The sequence below is a fragment of the Balaenoptera physalus genome (assembly GCF_965194825.1).
Source record: "Balaenoptera physalus genome assembly, chromosome: 2".
In the NCBI taxonomy this organism is placed as follows: domain Eukaryota; kingdom Metazoa; phylum Chordata; class Mammalia; order Artiodactyla; family Balaenopteridae; genus Balaenoptera; species Balaenoptera physalus.
In genome coordinates this window covers 129,818,832-129,841,244 of record NC_138883.1, presented here as the reverse complement: position 1 = coordinate 129,841,244, position 22,413 = coordinate 129,818,832, and the positions used below count along the sequence as shown (strand labels likewise).

Here is a 22,413-nt window from a genome sequence, read left to right as displayed (position 1 = left end):
TTCTGTGCGAGGGCTTTCTCTAGTTGTGGCAAGTGGGGGCCACTCTTCATCGCGGTGCGCAGGCCTCTCACTATCGCGGCCTCTCTTGTTGCGGAGCACAGGCTCCAGATGCGCAGGCTCAGTAGTTGTGGCTCACGGGCCCAGTCGCTCCGCGGCATGTGGGATCTTCCCAGACCAGGGCTCGAACCCGTGTCCCCTGCATTGGCAGGCGGATTCTCAACCACTGCGCCACCAGGGAAACCCTGTATCTCACTTCTTGATCTCCATTCCCAGGTCAGGCCAAATGCTGTGCTTTCCATAAAGAACTGATTCCTTCCAATTAGAAGAGTTTTCTTTTGAAATCCTCATAGTACTTTGTATCTGTCTTATTGTACTTACCATGTTTGACCTTATAATAAAGGGAGTAGGTGTATACACAGTGCATTAAAGCTTTTTATGCTTGTATCTTAGTTGTTCTTGCATTCTTTTCATGTAGATTCTCAGTAAATATATAGTAATCTATTAAGTTTCTGTCTTTCAAATGACCCTAGATTTTACATGAGGATTTGGGCTGAACTAAGATTTTCGACTGAACTTAAAGTCTTTAATACTGCTGGTCTAGATCAGTAGTTCTCAACATTTTTTCTGCTGTGAGATACAGTAGATGAAATTTTGACACATGGACTCCCATGCATCTACTTAGCAGGGAAGTAAAATGTTACAGTGATTTATAATTGCCACAACTATCCTAGGATTTGTTGTCAGTGTAACAAGTAGTAGATGATGTATATAGTTCTTAGGGCAGTAGCTTTAACTCTTCCCAATTTTCTTCCACTTAAGAAGGCATACCAGAATGCAAGGAAAGGTAGTACTATGAGGATAATCTGAAGCCCCCTCTCTCTATTTTAAGGTTCAAAACAGCACTTTAGAAGTATCAAATTATTTGCAATAAAAATCCCTAGTTATAGTATCCATCTTTCAGGATAACTTTAGGGTTGTTTGGATTTCTTCTTTTCCATTAGTGCAGATGTTTTTGTTGTTAACTATTTGTTTGTTTGAAATGGGTAGAATCCTGTTTTGATGCGGATTAGACTGGTAGTCTGGATATTACTCCTGGATTCCATTTCATTTCTGTTAAGCTTTAGAGTTTGTGTTTCTAAAAAGACCTCTGAGGCCTCTTCCAGTTCAAAACTTTAGGAAGTTGCAGAATATCGCAAATATGGTGTTCAAGCTTTTTCTAGATTCTGGCCAACATCCTTATTAATATGGACATCTGTTTGACACACTTTGCCAGCTTACCAGACTTTAACCAAAGTGATGTATATTTGGCCATTTTTTATGTTAAGTGCCTAGTGTCACATTTTAAAGTGTGCTTGTTTTTGAACTTTTTTTTTTTTGTGGACAAAATATACTTTTTGTTATTGGGGTGTAGGTGGTTGAGGACTGTAAAAATGATAGGTTCCAGTAACTATATGCCTGACAAGAAATACTAAGAGTGTTGTTAGCCCTTAGTTTGGGTTGAGGCGCGTAGAACAAATGGAACTTTAGCATTTGAGAAGTTACATCCTCCACTTGATGAATGATAGCATTATCAGAACATGTAATAAATATTAAATATCAATGTGAACGCTGTCAGTATGGTTGCTGATTATAGATTAGGGGGTGATAAATTATTTGGGAAAATAAAATAGGAACTAGTAATTTACCTAAAATGCCTTATTGTGGCATAACCACTGGTATGCGTATCGTTACGGGGAAGATGTTAGATACCATAATGAAGTAGGATGATAGAAAAGAAAATGTGAAGGCACTCTAAGTTATTTTATTATAAGAGTAGAAGCTAAAAATAAACACATATACCCACACAGAAGCTTGTATACCAGTGTTCATAGCACCATTACTAATAATAGGCAAAAAATGGAAATAAATGTCCATCAGCTGATGAATGAATAAATAAAATGTGGTGTTTCCATACAGTAGAATATTATTTGGCAATAAAAAAGGATGAAGTATGAATGCATGCCACAACATGGATGGATCTTGAAAACATTGTTAAGTGAAATAAGCTAGTCATGGAAGATCATATATTATATGGTTCAATTTATATGAAATGTCCAGAATAGGCAATTCTATAGAGACATAAAGATGCCTCACTGCTTAGGGCTGGGGTGTGGGGTGGGAATAGGGAATGGGGAGTGACTGCTGATGGGTACAGGTTTCTTTTAAGGGTGATGAAAATGTTCTGGGATTAGTGCTGATGGCTGCACATTCCTGTGAATATAAAAAAATTCAGGTGTATACTTTAAATGGGTGAATTGTATGGCATGTGAATTATATCTCAGTAAAGCTATTTGCTTTTTTATTTTTTAAAAAAGAACTGAGGCTGTGTGAAGAGATGTTTTGGACCTAATGGGTACTTTGGGAGATATAGATGGAGGTGGAAGTGCATGGGGGAAAATAGGCATTTCTGGCATTAGTATACTATCACATTGTAACACCAATGCTATCCTCTCTGTTTGCTGGCTAAGAATGTGATAGGTTGTGTTTTAGTGGGCATTGTAAAAGAACCCAGCTTTTTAACCTTACCTAACACTGAGGCTGGAATTGTGCATTATTCCACTTGACAGGATTAGTCTTGCCTTTCTCTTATTTGTGTATTTTTTGTCATATTAAATTCAAATGTTTTCCTGTTTTCAAGGTAGCGCATAATTGTGTTCTGCCCATCTATCCATCCTACACCCTACTTTGCTCTTTTTGTTCACACCTACTCACATTTGTGTCATCTTTTTACTTTCTGTAATTGGAACAGTCCCTAGTTTCATGTGTGCTTGAAATCACTTTCTTTCTTAAATGCTTGCTTCTGTGAAATTAACTGACTTGAAGATACTGTTTCTTGTGGCTTAGTCTTTTTATATGTTTATAAATCTATTCTTTTAAGGCCTTAGTAGTATCGTTTTCAGTTCTAGAGTCATATTAAATGATTCCAAATATATTCCAAAACTTCTCATTTGGCTTTTGCTGTATGTAGTGTTTGCCTTTCTGATTTCTTCAACGGTGATGACTCTTTAATAGGAACGTTGCTAACCAATTGACTTCCAGTGGCAGTCTCCATTTGTTCCATTTGCCCCCTTTTCTGGGTTATTTCTTTACGAAGCTAGCACTTACTGAGCTCATACTGGAACTATGCGAAGTAATAGCGTAGCATATATGCTTGTTTAATAACAACTATTTAATTAATTTAACAACTAAATTTATGAAGTATACAAACTATTACTACACTGTTTTACAGATGAGGAAACTAAAACTCAGAAGATAATGATGATTGTTCTTGATCTTAACTTTGTAAAGTCAGAAAAATCTTTTAACTACGTATGTATAGCTTCTCTGTGTTGAGTATCTGCTTTCGTAATGTGTGATCTTTGTATGTATTTGGTGGTTGCTCAAAGTTTTACAAATTTATTCCTAAATGGAACCATAGAGTATGTACTCTTTAATGTCTGGATTTTTTTCCCTCACCAAAATGTTTTTGCAATTCATCCGTGTTTGTGTCTATCAGTATTTTGTTCCAGTTTACTGTTGCCTAGTGTTCCTTTATATGTTTGTACCACAATTTCTCCATTCACCTTTCATGGACATTTTGGTTGTTTCCAATTTGGAAATAAAATTTTCTCCCCCTCATTCTTGTGCTATTTTTGTCATCCATTTTATGATGCATGTTTTTATTTTTATACATTATTGCTACGTTTGCTTTAAAACCCATTATCTCTTTAAAAAGTAAAAGTAAGAAAATAAAAGGTAAACTCACATACTTACCATTTCTATTGGTCTTCCTTTCTGTAGAAATAGGTTTCTATCTGTTGTTTCTCAGAGCAGTTTTAGGTTTACAGAAAAACTGAACAGGAAGTACAGAGTTCCTATATACTCTCTTTCTCGCTCTCATCTCTCCCCCTTCCCTATTATTAACATTGCATTGGGATGGTACATTTGTTAGAGTTGATATTGATGCATTATTATTAATTAAGTCCATGGTTTACATTAGGGTTCATTCTGTTGACAGATTCTCAGCTTTTGTTTGTCTGAAAATGTTTTTATTTCTCCATCTGTGAAGGATATTTTTGCTTTATGTAGATTTAAGTTTACAGGTTTTTTTTTTTTCCTTCTTAGCACTTTAAAGGCGTTATTCCTTTGCTTAAACTTGTTCGCATTACTTTCTGCAAGGAGTCTGTGGTAATTCTTACCTTTGTTCCTCTGTATGTAATGTGTCTTCCCCTCACTTTGGTTGCTTTTAAGATTTTCTTTATATTACTGGATTTCAGCAGTTTGATTGTTAATTATGTGCCTTGGTACAGTTTCTGTGTGCTTAACCTGTTTTTTGTTCCTTGAGTTTCTTGAGTATATGGGTTCAGTTTTCCTCAGATTTGGAAATTCTTTGGCCTTTGTTTCTTCAGATATTTTTTCTCTCTCTATCCTTCTGGGACTACAATTACACCATTTTTAGACTGCCCTTGATATTCTCACAGGTCCTTGATGCTCTGTTCTTTGTTTCTTTTTTTGCTTTCTATTTTCACATCTTCAATTTAGGGATCCTTTTTTCCTACACTGTCGAATCTGTTGCTTAAGTCTATCTAGTTTTTTATTTGAGATACTATATTTTTCATCTTTAGAAATTCATTTGATTCTTTTCAAAATAATTGTCATTTTTTCTGTTTTTCATTAAATCCTTTAATATATTTATAAAATTTTAAAGTTTATGTCTTTAAAGATATCATCATCTTGTTTCTGGATCTGTTTTTTTGTCAGAATTTTTTCCCCTGGTATAGCTTACACATTTTTCTGGTTTCTTATGTTGAGTAAGTTTTGATTGACTCTTGGATGTTCATCATGATGTTGTCTGGATTTTGTTGGTTTTTTCTTAACAGGCTTAAATTTTGTTTTGGCAGTGTATTCCATTTCTTATGAAAAAATAGTAGTAGTTTAGCACTACTGCTAAGGAGGTGATTCTGCTTCAACGTCTACTCACTGCGCCAGGTTTCAATGAGATTTTTCTCTCCTCTATTTGGAATTTGAACATCTCCAAATCTTATGTAATCTCTGTTAACTTTTGAGCCTACTGCTTCCTAGTTATTGTTCTTTGCCTGGCCTTGTAGAGTTTCACTTTACTAATGCTGCAGCTTTATATTCAGCAAAAAACTGTATTGTCAAGTATTATAGCAATTAACCACGTGTGGCTTTTGAGAGCTTGAATTGTGGCTAGTTCAAATTTAAATATTCTGTAAGTATAAAACATACTGAATTTCAGAAACTTATGGAAAAAAAATGTAAAATATCTGTTTTTTAAATCAATTGTATTCTGAAATGATAACATTTTGAGCATTCCGGTTAAAGGAATTATGTTAAAATTAGTTTCATCTGCTTCATTTTACTTTTTTTTTTTAATTTTACTTATTTTTTATTTTTGGCTGTGTTGGGTCTTCATTGCTGTGCATGGGCTTTCTCTCGTTGAGGCAGGTGGGGGCTACTCTTCGTTGTGGTGCGCGGGCTTCTCATTGTCGTGGCTTCTCTTGTTGCAGAGCACAGGCTCTAGAGCGCAGGCTCAGTAGTTGTGGCGCACGAGCTTAGTTGCTCTGAGGCATGTAGGATCTTCCTGGGCCAGGGATCGAACCCGTGTCCCCTGCATTGGCAGGCGGATTCTTAACCACTTTGCCACCAGGTAAACCCCATTTTACTTTTAAAATGTGATTATTAGAAAATTTTAAATTATATTTTGGGCTCATGTTATGTTTGTTTTGGACGGAGCTGCTGTAGAATCCTCTGTGCAAATTTCAGGTGCACTTTGTCTTCTTGAACTCTGTCGTCTCTATTACTTTCCCACACAGTTTCCAGCTTCCTTAGCCTCCCTAAATTTCAGTTTCTGTCTCTTTTACTCACTTAGTCCACCATATTCTGCTTGGCTTCTCATTTCTGCACTGCTCTCCTGACTCTTCATTGTAGGGTTGCGGTCCCCAACCTTTTTGGCACCAGAGACCGGTTTTGTGGAAGACAATTTTTTGATGGGATGGGGGGGATGGTTCAGGTGGTAATGCAAGTGATGGGGAGTGGCAGATGAAGCTTCGCTCACTCACTCGCCCGCCGCTCACCTGCTCTGTGGCCCGGTTCCTAACAGGCTGCAGGCCAGTTGTGGTCCGTGGCCCCTGGGGTTGGGGACCCCTGTTGTAGGGGACACTTTCCGTTTTCTCAGGTGTTGCAGTGCTGAGCTCCTTGTTGTCCAGTGTTTTAAAATTATAGTTTTACATATATATGTGTGTGTGTGTGTGTGTGTGTGTGTGTGTGTGTGTGTGTGTGTGTATATATATATATATATATATATATATATATGATAAGTTTTCTCGTTGAGTTCACTGGGAGAGCATGATTGGTACTAGTTACCACATCATGGCTAGTAGCAAAAATCTTTTTAAGGCACGAGTAAGTTGATGACCACATATGAGAACATGAATTAAAAACACCATTTTTAAACCTCAGTTTTGATTACAAAATGAAATTCATCTTTGAGCAAATAAATACTTTGTATTGTGTTTATAGACTGTACTTTATGTTTTTGGGTTTTTTTTTGCCTGCTTCATTTTTATCTTAATCTGGATTGATTTTTAAAGCTGTTTGTTTTCATATAGAAACCTATTTTCTTTGACACTACGTTATGCTCAAGGCAGAAACTTTGATAATTTCCAAACATAAAGCAGTAATTTTCTTCATAATTGTATCGATAATTTTAATCAAGATTTGAGGAGATACTTTTTAGGCCCTCAAGATTTGAAGCTAGGAATGTCAGTATGTCAGCAGCACTTTGGTTTCACTTTGCTTTCTAGTTTATTGGCATTCACTGATTAGGCACTTAAATAACCAGCTAATATGGCAAGAGATAGGAGTTAGGGAGCAAATTACTTATTTTAGGTCATTCAGGTCTTCAGTTATCAGCAGTTGTGCTGGGTTTCGTCTGTTTGCTTTATAAAGCATATTTGGGACATTTGAAGAAAGGAGTTTTGAACCTTGGTCATTTCATTTAACCCTTTTTTATTAATATGGAAAACTGGAAGATGACAGTAACTTGTGCCATAGTATAAAATATGGTATTCAACATTTATCACTGAAATGGTAATGCCTTCAAAGGTCTCATTTGTTTCAGAGGACCTTTTTTAAAAGTTTTCTTTTTTTTTTTTTAAATGATCTCTCCATGTGCTTTTTGTGATATTGTTTGTGTAATTTTTAGTTCTGGTAATTCTCATATAGGAGCTTAAAATGTATTTTTAAAGTTATAGAGGAATTATCACTGTTTATAATTTTTGTTCACAGCAGGCACCGACTTGTTATTTGTCAGGATGTCTTCATATATAGGTATTGATGTTCATTGTATATCTGAAGCCGCTCAAGTGTATCAGTCCTCTGAGACTGATATGCTTTGCTCTCTTTTGAGTCTGTTGCTATAGTATGCATTCATTTATTTCACTTATTAAATTTATTCAACAAAAGCATTAACTGAACTGTGGTTATGTGTAGTTGTTAAAAGCATGCCTGGGTTCTAATCCTGGCTTTACCACTTTACTGGTTTAGCTCTGTGACCTTGGCTAGCTGCTTCTTAGTATTTCAGTTTCCTCTTGAGGATAATAGTGAGGTTATTGTTGGCTTTACATCACTTAATATATGTAAAGCAATTAGGCTACTGATTAGCATATGATAAATACTCAAATGTTATTGCTGCTGTTGCAGTTATTATTACTATTATTGTTATGTTAGGCCTTTCTTGGACACCTTTTCTCAAATTTTAATCCCCTCCCTATGACAGTACTTCCTTCCCTGCTTTATTTTTTTCTCATTAAGGACTTTCCACAAACCTGCTGTATACACATATATCCCTTATTCACTGTGTGCTGTAGGTCTCCCCCACTAGAATGTAAACTCCATAAAGTCAGGAATAGATACAGGGATTTATTCCTAGCACCTAGAGAAGTGTCGGGAGTATATTGGATACCCAGTAAATGTTTTCTGAATGGATAATGTTGAATTGTGTGCCAGGTATTGACTAGATACTGGGGATATAGAAATGAAAAAAGTACAAAAAGTTCTTTCTCTTAAAAAGCATGTAGTATAATAGAAGAGACTCATACCTACAAAACTAACTATAGTTATTTTGCCCCATGTAAGTGATGGTGATGATGGTGGTAAAGGATACCTGAGGATGCCCTCACAGAAGGTGTCAATTGAACTGGACATTTGATCCAGATAAGGAAGGTTGTTTCCAGGTAGAGGTAAAATCTTGAACAAAATTACAGAGTTTGACAGTTTGGGCAATGGCTTGTAGTCCAGGTTAACAACAGTGTAGGTTAATTAGAAGTAGAGGGAGCTAGGAAATTAGTTAGGACCAGGTTTGGGAAAGATAGCTGTTAGAGGTACAGGTTGTCTAGCTCTTACCTGGACAGAGTAATGGGATTTTGGATGTTCAGTATGTGAAATTTAATGATAACTGGCTGTAGCACTAACATTTTAGTTTTGGTTTTATTTTTTGAAGGTGAGAGTGTATTTCTTTATAGATTGTTATAAATGACCTATAAAAACTTGGTTTTTAGAATATTACCTTTTAGAAACTATTTGAGAACTGTGTACAAAACAAACTTGTCAATAACAGTTAATTTATAGAATTGAGGAATTAATATTTTTTGATATAAGAATATGTACCACGTGGATAATTATCACATTTTTATTTAATCTGTTATTTACCATGGGTCAAATTGCCAAACTTTAATTCCTACTGTGACACTGACACAAAGCTGGTGTCCAAATACATTTAAAAATAATTAGTTTTGTTTAGAATGAGAACACATGAAAAATAGTTTCACTTTGAATTATTGGATTTTAGAAACTGGTAATGTACTGGTATTTGAGGAGATTGCTCTGTTCTGTATTTCGGTACAATTAGACTAAAAGCTGAAATTGGCTTTTTAAAGCAAGCTCCTTTTAACCTTGGTAAAAAAAAAGGGCTTATTTATGTGTGTGTGTGTGTGTGTGTGTGTGTGTGTGTGTGTGTGTGTGTATGTGTGTTTTAAAGTTAAAGCTTTTAATGCTTAATTCGTTAATATAAAAAATATTTGGCAGACTGTGGCTCCACTCCCCGCCGCCCCCCCCCCGCTTCTAGAGGGGATATACATTTCAAATAGAAACAAAATTGTAGTATCACAATAATTAGTATTGCTGAACAAGATTCAAAAGACTGGTGTTTGTGTGGAGAAATTACCATTTTCATTTGATGAAGCAGATTTACTTGGGGATTGTCATAATTACCCAATCATGTAATTCTAAATTATTAGATTAGCGTCATAAATTGATCCTGGCCAGTCAGGGTGAGGAGAGGCTTTTACCATCTTTCTCTTTCTACCTAAGTGTATTGCTACTATTTCCAAGCAAAAGTGTAGCAGGACTGGATTATTCTTTATGCACTACTCCATTGGTTAGCATTTATTAGTGTTCCTTTATTAATGTGAATTATTGACATTAATCTGTTTTATATTTGTTTTTGGCATTTTTATGTTCATTTTCATTTCATTGTTCCCTTTAAAAGAGTGAAAGCTCTAAGTATACACATAGCATTTGAATATATACACATTTTATGGCAATGCAAGTCACTGACCCATTGACAGTTTTTTTTCTAAATGAGAACATAGTACAGTGAACATTTTCAGAATGTAACTATTTTATCAAAACGTAAATTCAGTAGGCTGTGTATACCAGTTAAATATAAAGTATATCATGTGATATAGAGGGTAGGAAAGTGGGACCTAGGACACCAATTTGTGAACCTTGGCGTGGATAGAATATTACTGAACGTTTAAGTAATACTTCCTGAAAAAAATGGATTAGTGACATTAGCAATGCCCAATTGGCTAACATTGTGTTTTTATTAGCCAAATTTTTAAAAATTCATTTTTCTATTGATCAGTAAGTATTAGTGGAACTATCTGTTGATTGTTGAAATTTGTAGTAATGAAATTATATTTAATTTTGTTTTAGACTTAAGAATAATTACTAACCCATCTAATATTTTTTTCTTTATTAAAGAATTGGATTTTGTGAAAAAGTAACAAAGAAGAATTCTCTGCAAGGATCACATCTAAGTGCACTTTTTGCTGATACATCATTTCTGGTAAGACATTTTTCCTTTTTTCTATGTTATGAAGTAAATAAACACAATGGGATTTTTTTTTTTTTTTAAATAAGACTGCCTTGTGAGCTTGAATAACAGTCATTTTGGAGTTTATTTTGGGGATTAAGGTAGATTAACTAAGGAAATTCATAAAATCCTGTTGAATATACATATATATGTATGTGTATATATACACACACACACACACAAAATATACATGATGTGGTATAGTGACAGTTTCTCATATAGTGGCACTGCTGAGATAATCCCATACTTTTACATCATTTTCCATGTCCATTACATGTATTTGAAAATAAGGAAAAATCTAAAGTCCATATTTACTGTGACAGTAAGTTGGAGGAAGAGAGGGTTTGAGGACATGAGTTACATATTATGAGGAGAGATTTTCAAATGAAAGACAAAGTGGACAAATCTAGCCATATCTCTTGAAAGGTGGAAGGGTTGAAGAAAAAAATTAAGCAAATTTAAGAAATCTTTTTAAAATGTAGACTTTTTTTGTGACTTTGAATTTTTTGCCTTAAGTTGTAGGCCCATATTTGCAAAGCTCTGGAGTAGGCAATTTTGATTTAAAAACTTACATTGGCCTAGGTTAATGGTTCCAGTATGCTAGTAAGATGTGTAGTTCTCCTCAAAAAGCTTTCATAAGTGAAACTTCACTTGAATTCTACCTTCTATTCAAAATGGAAAAGAATTATATTAATACTAGGATATTTTAACATAATGTAATTTCAGAAAATGTTAGGGGATAGTTTTTGGTGTGTTATATATAATATGTTAACCTTAACATTCTGAATGTTAGATACAGTTGATCAAGCCTGATGGTTATGTCAGTAAAAACTTGGGAAAGCTACTTACAATATTTGCTCTTGTTGTTATTCTTGTTTTAAGAATACTTTTGCTGTTTGATGTTTAAATTTTTTCTTGAATTATTAAATGGTAGAAAGAACTTTTATGAGCTTACAAAATGAGTTTTTTGTTAAAATACTTTATTCCAATGTCAGTTTCTTATGCCCATATATTTTTCTTCTTAAACCTTGACTGCAGAACAGCCCATTTTATGATATCCTTCAGTTTGGGGAACTAGGGGAAAAGGTATTGTTTTTCCAATTGAAAAGTATCCTTCAGTCGAAAAATTGTATATGTACAGGAAGGATGGGAATAATGAAGTTTAGTTCACATTTTAAAATATAAACCTTGGTTAGTCTTCTGTATATCTTTCAGTGTTTATTTGGTTTGTTTTCTTTTCTCATCTTTTTTACATTTCTCATATATATATATATATATATATATATATATTGTTCACTAACTGCTCAATACTGAGTGATTTGAATTAAAGCACTATAGGAATTTAGACATTCTCATTCCAGAGAATTTCCCCTATAATTTCCCTATAATTCTGTACCTTCTCTGAACCTCCGTGATGGCTGTGAGCATAACTTCAGTTGTTATATTTGGGTTATGTTTAAGCTTTAGGGTATCCTCTATGATACTTCTTTCACTGAGTTCTGAAGATATAAACAGTGTCTTATTCTTTATGGCAGGTTTTGCATGGTTCTGAGGGCTGTGACTGAGTTAAGAGCTACTTGTTTTGGAGTTACTCTGAGTACTTAGATGGGGAACACTCTTTTCCTTTTGAGTAGGTTCAGATGTTGACTGAAGAACCTCAGATTTGTTTTCCCTATAATTCTGCCCTAATTCTGAGTAGAAATTGGAGGAGTTGGCACAGACATTGGGCAAAATTTTTTCTACCTTTTTTCTTTTCCTTCATGTCTTGAAACTGCTTTGGGCTCTTGTATTTTAAGTGTTTGGTCCCCTTTGAGTTAATTTTTATATATGGTATTAGGTAAGGGGTGAGATTTATTTCTTTGCATATGAAAATCAAATTGTTCAAGAAGCGTTTTTGAAAAGGTTATATTTTCCCCTACTGAATTACTGCCTTGGCACCTTTGCTGCAGACAGTTTACATTATATGGGGGTCTATTTCAGGACTCTATTATGTTCTATTGATTTATGTATCTATCCTTATGACAATACTGTACTGTCTTGATTACCATAGCTTTATATTAAAATCAGGTAGTGTAAATCCTCCAAGTTTGCTCTTCTGTTTCAAAGCTGTTTTTCTATTCTAAGTCCTTTCCATTTCTCTCTATGTATTTTAGAATTAGCTTGTCATTTTCTACAAAAAAGCCTCAATGGGATTTTGATTATGAATGCTTTTAGAGGCTAATAGGGAGAGAATTAATCTCTTAAGGATGTTGAGTCTTCTGATGTGTGAATTTGGTATCTTTCTCCATTTAAGCTGTCTTTAGTTTCTCGGCAGTATTTTGTAGTTTTCAGTGTAAAGGTATTACACGTATTTTGTTGAATTGATCTCTGTTTTCTATTTTTATGTTATTGTAAATGGCATCTTAACATCAGTTCCCGATTGTTTGTTGTTAGTGTATAGAAATATAATAGATTTTTACATAAACCTTTGTAATTTATGATTCTGCTAAACTTACTAGTTCTGGTGGCAGTTCTGTGTATTCCTTCAAATGTTCTGTGTAGACCATCATCTTGTCTGTGAGTAAAGACTATTTTACCTCTACCTTTTCAATTTTTGTACCTTTTATTTCTTTTGCTTGCTTTATTGCACTGCCTAGTAGTCCGAGTGCAATGTTGAATAGAAGTGGTGGGCTCACATTGTTGCCTTACTCTTATTTATCTATTTATTTATCTATCTATTTATTTATTTATTTATGGCTGTGTTGGGTCTTCGTTGCTGTGTTGGGTCTTTGTTGCTGCACATGGGCTTTGTTGTGCATGGGCTTCTCATTGCGGTGGCTTCTCTTTGTTGCAGAGCATGGGCTCTAGGCATGCGGGCTTCAGTAGTTGTGGCTCACGGGCTCTAGAGTGCAGGCTCAGTAGTTGTGGCGCACAGGCTTAGTTGCTCCATGGCATGTGGGATCTTCCCGGAGCAGGGCTTGAACCCGTGTCCCCTGCATTGGCAGGTGGATTCTTAACCACTGTGCCACCAGGGAAATCCCTGTTGCCTTACTGTTGATCTTAGGTCAAAACCATCCAGACTTTTACCATTAAGTATGATGTTAGCTGTAGGTTTTTTATAGATATCCTTTATCAGATTGAAGAAATTCCCTTATATTCGTAGTTTGCTGGGAGTATATTTTCTTATTATCAGTGAGTATTTTTATCAAATGAATTTTTATCAGATGCTTTTTCTGCATCTTGAGATGATCACATGGTTTTTTTCCTTTTGTCTGTTAATGTAGTTGATTGATTGATTTTTGAATATTGAATGAATAAATCATGCATTTCTGAGATAATCCCCACTTGGTCATGATGTGTTAATACTTTTTATATATTGCTGGGTTAAATTTTTTATATTAAGAAACCATTTATTTTGGTGAGCTATCCCAAGAATTATCTCACTTTCAATCTCTTTAGGTCTGTGATACAAAGGCATAAAATAATTCCGATGTTGAAGCCCTGAAGAAAGTTGTTACAGATACAGATAATAGACAAAAATTGCAAATATGTGAATGTTTTCTGGTATCTTGAAATAAAGGTAATTTTGAGTTAAATTGTTGTGTAAGTTCAGATTTGTGTTAATGAGAGGTTTTTTCCATCTGTGTTCATAGTAGACATTGGTATGTAGTTTTTTAATAATGTCCTTTGTCTGGTTTTTGTATCAGGATAACAGGGTGAGTTGGAAAGATTTCCTCTTCTGGAAAAGTTTTCATACAGTTGGTGTTATTTCTTCTTTAAGTGTTTGGTAGAATTTACCAACGAAGACCACTGGCCTTGGAGTTTCTTTGTGGGAAGGGTTTGATATTGGGCTATTCAGGTCTGTATTCTTCTTGAATAAGTTTTAGTTTTTTGTGTCTTCTAAGGAATTTGTCTATTTTATGTAAGTTGTCTAATGTATTGGCATGAAGTTTCATGTTATATTTCTTTATTCTTTTAATGTTTGAAGGATCTTTAGTGATACTCATTCTAGTATTCGAGACCTTCCTACTTTTTCTAAAGGAAAAATTAAATTCTAAAATTTAAACCTTTTCTCTGTCTGCATTCTGCAAAGTTTCTTTACGTGTGTTTGTTTACATGGAGTTCAAAGTATTTTTAAGCTCCTTTGTGATTTTTTTTGGACCTATATAATTTCCAAATATTTCCTAAATTTTCCAGATCTTTTTCTCTAATAGGTTTTTAATTTTTTTGTGGCCCAAGAACATATTGTGCTTTGTGGGTTTATTATAGAGTGCAGAATGTTGTCTGTATAAATGAATGTTTTGTGCGCACTTAAGAAGAATTGTATGCTGTTGAGTGGAGCTTTTAGGTCAAATTGATTGATAGTGTTCTTCAAGATTTATCCCTTCTGATTTTCTATTTGTTTACAGTAATTGCTGAGAGAAGAGTCAACTTTAATTGTGGATTTGTCTGTTTCTCCTTTCACTTACTGGTTCATGTATTTTGAAGCTCTTTTAATAGGTGCATACATATCTTTTTAAAAAAATTTATTCTTGATGAATTGGGTCTTCTATCTTGTCCCTATCTCTGGTAATATGTTGCGAAGTCATTTCTGAAATAGCTTGTATAGTTTCTGACAGAAAGTCTGCTGTTATTTTTACTTTGTTGCCTCATATGTAAATTTTCTTTTTTGTTTGACTGCTCTTCAGTCTTACAACTTTTTTAGTGACTATGATTATGATGTCACTTGATTATAATGTGCCTTCATATGGTTTTCTCTGTGAAAATCCTGTTTAGTTTTTTTGAGTTTTTGTTTTTTTTTTGTTTTTTAAACCAAATTTAGAAACATACCACTATTTTTTCAGATATCCCACTTATCCCAGGTGATATTTTGGAGGGGAGGGAATTTCAGTTATACATTTGAGATTGTCTCGGCACTTAACTCCCCCTTCTTTTTCATTCCTTTTTTCCTCTCTGTTTTATTTGGATGGTTAATGTCATGTCTCAAGGTTCACTGATTTTTTTTTTCAATATATAATCTGTTCTTAATACCATCCAGTATGTTTTTTATTTCTAATAATTATTTTTTATCTCTGGAAGTTTTATTTCTTTCATTTTTCTCATCATATTCTTATTTTCCTTTACCTTTTCTAACATATAAAACTTATTTATAATCATTGTTTTAATGCCTTCATCTGTTAATTCCATTAACTTTATCATTCCTGGTTCTCTATATTGATTGCCTATTGTTATTATAGGCCACATTTCCTGCTTTTCATTGTTTGAATGCTGGACATTGTTGGGTATAGCGATTTTTTTGCACTTTTTATATAGTGTTGAACTTTGTTTTTGTACACCTTTAAGTTACTTGGTATCAGCTGAATCCTTTTGAGGCTTTTTTTTTTTTTTTTTAAAGCTTGGTCAGCATTGGTCCAGAGCAGCTTTTATTGTGGGGTTAATTTGGTCATCCATTAAGGTTATGTTTTTCTGAGGGTTATAATCCATTTTGAGCATTATTCTCAATTCATTGTAATCCCAATGGATATTATGAAAAATTTTTATTAGTTTCTGTTTTGTGTTTTAAAGGAAATTTTATGGCCTGCCCAAGAATAGCTTAGTCACGAAAAAGAAGATCAAATCAGAAGACTTTCTCTACTCAAAGCCTATAAATCTACAGTAATTACTTTCATGAAATAATGCCACAAGGATAAACAAAAGAAATAAAGAGTCTGAAAGAGGGTCACTGTGTACATGCGCACTTGCTTTATGACAAAACTGACACTTTAGAGTGGTGGGAAAAGAATTACTCAATAAATGATATTGGAACAATTGGTGATAAAGCAAAGATATGACTCATACTCCATACCATATGCAAAAATCAATTAAAGATTGATTTGTACATCTCAGTGTGAAAGGCAGAACTGTAAAACTTTAGAAGCTAAATGTAAGGAGAACATGCTCATGATCTCTGGACAGGAAAATATTCTTAAAAAGAAATAAAAAGTGCTGATATAAATAACACAATTGATAAGTTTGATTACCTTAAAATTAAGAAATTTTGTTCTTGCAAAGTCACCATTAGAATAGAGAGGGAAGGCAGGGTGGAAGATGATATTTGCAACACATGTAACAGACAAAATGTATATGTCAGAATATTCAAAGCACTTCTGCACATCAGTGTGACAAAGACAAAAAATCCAATAGAAAAAGGGGTAAGAGACATATAAAGGCACTTTCTATTTTTTTTTTTTGGCTGCACCACACAGCATGTGAAACTTCCCCAACGAGGGATTGAACTCACACCCTCTGCAGTGGAAATGCGGAGTCTTAACCACTGGACCACCAGGGAAGTCCCTTAAAGGCACTTTCTAAAAGAAATACAAGTATTCAAGAAATATGTGAAAAAGGTGCTTAACTTCATTAGTAATCTGGGAAATATAAATTAAAACTGCAAAGAGCCTCCATAAAACACTAGAGTGTCTGAATTTAAAAAGTAGATTGACAGTACAAGTTTTGGAGAGGATGTTAAGTGTTATAGCAACTCAGTAAACACTGCTGGTAGGAATGTATGTTACTACAACCACTTTAGGAAACAGTTTGTTACTTGCTTACCCTGTGACCCAATAATTTCCTTCCATGAGTATACCCCTGAGAGTAATGAATGAACATGTGTACCAAGAGATATGTTGATAATATTGGTGGCAGCAGTGTTTTAGTAGCTTCAGACTCAATGCAATATTCATCAACAGTTGATTGAATAAAATTGTGATATGTTTATATATATGTAACATATATATGTTTATATATATATATTTATATATGTTTACTTTATAGCAATAAAAATGGATGAACTACAGCTACATACTACACAGGTAACACAAACATGTTTCTCAATAGAAGCTAGAAACAAAAAAATTCATAATTTGTGATTCCACTTATGCAGAGTAAAATCAAAGCACATAAAAATAAAAACGTAAAATGTATACATTTCATGCTTGTGTATATTATATGTTAACACCAAATATGCCAGTTCCTAATTGTATTGCATGCCTACCCATATTGCTATACTTCTTTTCACATTCATTTAGAAATCTTCTGATTCTGAATATAATGGTATATGCCAAATCATATTTATTTTTATAAATAAAGATAAAGTTAGACCTAGAACAGCATTTATATACAGGTTTGATTCAGGTGATACAAGGTTAAAAGATTTAAATGTATTTAGTATTTGTAATAATATAGAGAATGGAGGTGGTTTCTAGTAAGGATAATTTATCTTTATACAGGATGTAATTATTGGCAAAGGTTTTTTTCCAGAAATCATTATGATTTGGGATAGGTATAAGAATCTACATTTTAAAAATGACAGAGTGCTAATATTGAAAGTGAGCTGGTGGTAGAGGACTAGAATCTCATTCTCATTTTCACACCTTGCCTTGATGTGTCCTTTATTTCTTCTTTGTGTCCCATGTGAAGACAGGACATTGCTCTTATGTATGTGTAATTAATCTGGGAATGAAAGGTCATGTATGGATGGGATTTAGTCTTAATAAGGGCAGTTTACAAAATATCCTTTTTAATAATAATTTTAATAATATTGTGCTTATCTCTAAGGAGCCCAAGGTGCCCTGTGGTTATATCCTCATAATTTCCTACAAGAGTTTGAGCTATATTCTTGCTCCACTTTGTACAACTGATTTGAGGTAGTGAAGACGTGAGTCACTGAAAGTCACATGGCAATTCATTGGTATATCTAGAAATAAAATAAACATTTTATAGGCTGGTCATTCTGATAAAAATTTCAGTTATAATGTCTTTTTAGTCAGTAGATTGGATTATTTATCATGATTAATAATTTGTATCATTTAAAAATGTGTGTCTTTAAGGAAACACAATTTAAAAAAAATCTTCAAACTCCCTGTACAATTAAATGAAAGGAGGGATAGTGACCTTAAAAAAATTACTTCTAGTTCCATCAAATTTAGTTAATACATAATTTTTTGCACTATATATGTTGTGTAAAATAAGTTGTATATTTCTCTATTAGGAATAGGTTCTTAACAATATACCCCTAAGCTGTCCTCTAATTTTTTAGCATTCAGCTTTAAAATGTCTCTAATCTGAATATATAACCAGTTATTAATCAGAGAAATCCAAATGAACTAGAAGGATACCATTTTAGAATTTTAGATGATTTCTCCCTCCCCTCAACCTATTTATGTTTTGCTATATTAACGATTTTACCTAAAACATTCAAAATAAACTCACAGTGAGAAGTGATATTTTGGTGTTATGATTTTAGGAAGGGTACCAATATTTAGTATCTTAGTTGTCCTAATTTTTCTAAGAACTAGTTGTTTGGATGTGTTACAGCCAAGTCACAGCTAGCCCTTGCAAAGTTAGAAAAAGGCTCTTCTCCCAATTTTAGGTGGATGCTGCCCTCTGCTAGGGTTCAGGGTTTAGAGAGTGGAGAACAAACTGGATTCAGTCCCCACTTGCCTTCTCTTGGCCCTATGCCCATGTGCAGGGTACAGCCTCCACCATTGTTCAAAGTGCCTTGAGTCATAATGACTTCTTGCCTTTCTTTTGATAGATTTATATCATTTAAATTGCTTTTCAGGCCAGAATATCTATCATGATACCCATGAATTTGTTAATTAGTCCCTTTTGTAGTTAGTATGGGATTATTTTCTTAGTGATATCTATGTTTCATACTTTTATTGATCATATGTTAATGTTTTTGAATTTTACCTAAAATTTATAACAACCAAATATAAGTCAGAGCTTTATAAAATTAAGTGTAATTGTTTGTAGGGCATGTTCTGCCTTTATGAAAGTTATATAATACAGAAAAACTGTTTTCAAGTAATAGCTATAGTTCAAAGTAAAGTTTGTTTTACTTATTGAATCATATCTTTAAATACTGAGTAGTAGCCATCATTAAGTTCATACAACATATTGTATTTTTAAAATGTGTAATTAGATATAGCATGTGCAATTCCGGCTGAAATGGAATGCTTTGCTCATTTTCCATAAAACAATAGTTAAATGATAGTCTTAAATTAATTTAGAATTTGAATTTCTGCCTGGATTTAATTGTTTGTAAGCAGTAATGAAAATATCCTATTTTACAGTGAAGAAAAATGTTCTTGTATTAAAAGTAACTGAAAGATAAATCTGTAAGAGCAAAGAATCTCTAATCACACTGACAATTATAGTAAGATAGTCTCCCTCAAGTTCGTGTGACTAAGAGAATAGCGGTTATTTTGTTTATATAGTTAATAAGGGAATGCAAGACATCATTTGTGACTGTGTGTATGTGTGTGCACACATGCATGTGCGTAAGGTAGTTGCATTGCCCAGTACTGAAATTGGGATTAAAATTATTTGGCATTGCTAGATTCTGATTTTTTAAGATCTTTTAGCAAAGTGGATGGCTATTAGGGTTTCTTGCTTATTTAGATCAATTTTTTTCCCCTTGTAGTAGATAAAAATTAGAGGCCCCAAGGTATTCGTGTTTAACTGCAATAAAAAAAATTAACAACATGCTACTAACAAACCAGTGGGTCAACAGTGAAATCAAAGAGGAAATCAGAAAATACCTGGAGACAAATGACAATGAAAACAGAACATTACAAAATCCATGGGATGCAGCAAAAGTAGTTCAAGGAAGGAAGTTCATAGTGATATAGACCTTCCTCAAGAAACAAGAAAAATCTCAAACAACCTAACCTACCACCTAAAAGAATTAGAAAAAGAAGAAACAAAACCCAAAGTCAGTAGAAGGAAGGAAATATGAGAGAGGAAATAAATAAAATAGAGATCAGAAAGCAGTAGAAAAGATCAATAAAACCACGAGCTGGTTTTTTGAAAGGGTAAACAAAATTGACAAGCATCTAGCTAGGGTCACCAAGAAAAAAGAGAGAACCCAAAGAAACAAAATAAGAAATGAAATAAGAGAAATAACAACCAATACTACAGAAATACAAAAAACCATAAGAGAATACTGTGAACAATTATATGCCAACAAATTGGACAACCTGGAAGAAATGAACAATTTTCTAGAAACATACAGCCTACCAAAACTGAATCAAGAAGAAATAGATAATTTGAATGGACTGAATATTGGAAGTGAAATATAATATGTAATTTAAAAAAACTCCCTGCAAGCAGAAGTGCAGGACCAGATGGCTTCACTGGGAAATTCTACCAAACATACAAAGAAGGACTTATACCGATCTTTCTCAAACTCTTCCAAAAGACTGAATATGAGGGAACACTCCCAGAGTCATCCTATGAAGCCACCATCACCCTGATATCAAAACCAGACAAAGAAACTACCAAAAAAGAAAATTACAGGCCAGTGTCTTTGATGAATGTAGATGCAAAAATTCTCAACAGGATATTAGCAACTTGAATCCAACAATACATAAAAAAGATCATATACCACAATGAAGTTGGATTCGTCCCAGGGTCACAAGGATGGTTCAGCATACACAAATCAATCAATGTGATTCACCACATTAACAAAAGACAAAAACCATATGATCATCTCAATAGATGCAGAAAAATTATTTGATAAAACTCAACATCCATTCATGATAAAAACTCTCACCAAAGTGAGTATAGAGGGAACATATCTCAACATAATAAAAGCCATTTATGACAAACCCACAGCCAACATAATACTCAGTGGTGAAAAGCTGAAAGCCTTCCTCCTAAATTCTGGAGCAAGACAAGGATGCCCACCCTCACCACTTCTTTTCAGCATAGTATGGGAAGTCCTAGCCACAGCAATCAGACAAGAAAAGGAAATAAAAGGTATGCAAATTGGAAGGGAAGAGGTAAAATTGTCATTATATGCAGATAACATGATACTCTATATAGCAAACCCTAAAGACTCCACATAAAAACTAATATATGAAATCAGCAAGGTAACAGGATACAAGATTAATATACAGAAATCTGTTGCATTTCTTTACACTAACAATGAAATATCAGAAAGAGAAAGTTAAAAAAAAAAATCCCATTTAAAATCACGTCAAAAATACCTAGGCACATATCTAACCAAGGAGGTGAAAGACCTATATGCTAAAAACTATAAAACATTGATAAAGAAAACTGAAGACAATTCACAGAGATGGAAAGATATCCCATGTTCTTGGATTGGAAGAATGAATATTGTTAAAATGGCCATACTACCCAAAGTAATCTATAGATTTAATGCAATCCCTATCAAAATACCCATGACATTTTTTCACAGAACTAGAACAAATAATCCCCAAATTTGTATGGAACTATAAAAGACACAAAATTGCCAAAGCAATCCTGAGGCAATAGAACAAAGCTGGAGACATAACCCTCACAGACTTCAGAAAGTACTGTGTAGCTACGGTAATCAAAATAGCATGGTATTGGCACAAAAATAGACACATAGATCAATGGAACAGAGTAGAGAGCCTAGAAATAAGCCCACACACCTATAGTCAATCTTTGACATAGGAGGCAAGAATATAAAATGGAGAAAAAACAGTCTCTTCAATCAGTGGTGTTGGGAAAGCTGGACAGCTGCATGTAAATCAATGAAGTTAGAACACACCCTTACACCATGCACAAAAATAAACTCAAAATGGTTTAGAGACGTAAATATAAGACATGTCACCATAAGACTCCTAGAAGAGAACATAGGCAAAACATTCTCTGACATAAATCATAGCAATATTTTCTTAGATCAGTCTCCCAAAGTAAAAGAAATAATAACAAAAATAAACAAATGAGACCTAATCAAACTTAAAAGCTTTTGTGCAGCAAAGGAAACCATCATCAAAACAAAAAAATAACCTACAGAAGGGGAGAAAATATTTGTAAGTGATGTGACCAATGGGCTTAATTTCCAAAATATGCAAACAGCTTATAAAATACGGTATCCAAAAAAAAAAAGAAAACCAACTCAAATCAAAAATAGGCAGAAGACCTAAGTAGACATTTCACCAAAGGAGATATACAGATGTCCAAGAGGCACATGAAAAGATGCTCAACTTTGCTAATTATTAGAGAAATGCAAATCAAAATCACAGTAAGGTATCACCTCACACTGGTTATAATGGCTATTATCAAAAAGTCTACAAATAATAAATGCTGGAGAGGGTATGGAGAAAAGGGAACCTTGCTACACTGTTGATGGGAATGTAAATTGGTGCAGCCACTATGGAGAACAGTATGGATGTTCCTTAAAAAACCAAAAATAGAGCTAC

The 22,413-nt window shown here is 33.8% G+C and overlaps 1 long non-coding RNA gene across 3 annotated transcripts in view; it reads left to right on the top strand.

Annotated features, from left to right (window-relative positions):
* LOC309654475 overlaps positions 1–22,121 on the top strand; it is a 38,178-nt gene extending 16,057 nt beyond the window's left edge. Inside the window, exons 2-5 of one of the 3 annotated variants that reach the window (XR_014260277.1) lie at positions 10,087–10,171; positions 13,637–13,757; positions 13,885–14,036; positions 15,743–22,121. This is a non-coding gene — a long non-coding RNA (uncharacterized lncRNA). Of the gene's footprint in view, positions 1–10,086; positions 10,172–13,636; positions 14,037–15,742 lie in introns of all 3 variants that reach the window. The other 2 variants (XR_014260276.1, XR_014260278.1) reach the window with 2 other exon arrangements.
* Positions 22,122–22,413: the final 292 nt, after the last annotated feature.